A 580-nucleotide genomic window follows, 5' to 3' on the forward strand; every position below is an offset into this window, starting at 1 on the left:
TCCGTAGTTCTTTCATACCAACTGCTAGGAGACGTTGGAGTAAGAGTAGGGCTTGAATTTCCAGTGTGGTGCTGTGGATATGAAATTTCCTGTGACGCATGGCTACTTCCTGATCTAAACTGAATTTTGATAGGCCTTCCAAAAAGTTTGATTCCATTAAGCAGATTCAGTGCATAAGGAACAGACACCTCATGTCTGAAATTCACAAATGCAAACTGCTTTGCTTTACCATCCTTATCTTTTGGAATTTTCAATTTTACCACTGGCCCAGCCTGGTGGAAAACCTCGAAAAGAAGCTCCTCTGTCACTTTAGTCTCAAGGTTTCCCACAAAGAGTGTGCGATCCGCTTCGGCCGCCTCAGCCCCCATATTAGCGACGCCCCCTTCCTACTAAGGCCTTAAGTCTTACCCCAGGAACCTACTGCGCATTCTCTAAAACCTCACGCCCAGTGCGTCTCGCGTTTATTTTTTTAAAACCTATTTTCTTCACCAAATTGTGCCAAGAAATCTGGAGAACAACCACTTGGCCAACTAACTGGAAGAGATCTATATTTGTTCCCATTCCAAAGAAAGGTGACCCA

At 44.3% G+C, this 580-nt stretch overlaps 1 pseudogene; it reads right to left on the minus strand.

The window, feature by feature from the left end:
• Positions 1 to 11: 11 nt before the first annotated feature.
• Positions 12 to 368, minus strand: LOC102859367 (annotated as a pseudogene).
• Positions 369 to 580: the final 212 nt, after the last annotated feature.

The sequence above is a fragment of the Elephantulus edwardii genome, unplaced genomic scaffold, assembly GCF_000299155.1.
Source record: "Elephantulus edwardii isolate Elephantulus edwardi_28Jun2011 unplaced genomic scaffold, EleEdw1.0 scaffold00208, whole genome shotgun sequence".
NCBI lineage: Eukaryota > Metazoa > Chordata > Mammalia > Macroscelidea > Macroscelididae > Elephantulus > Elephantulus edwardii.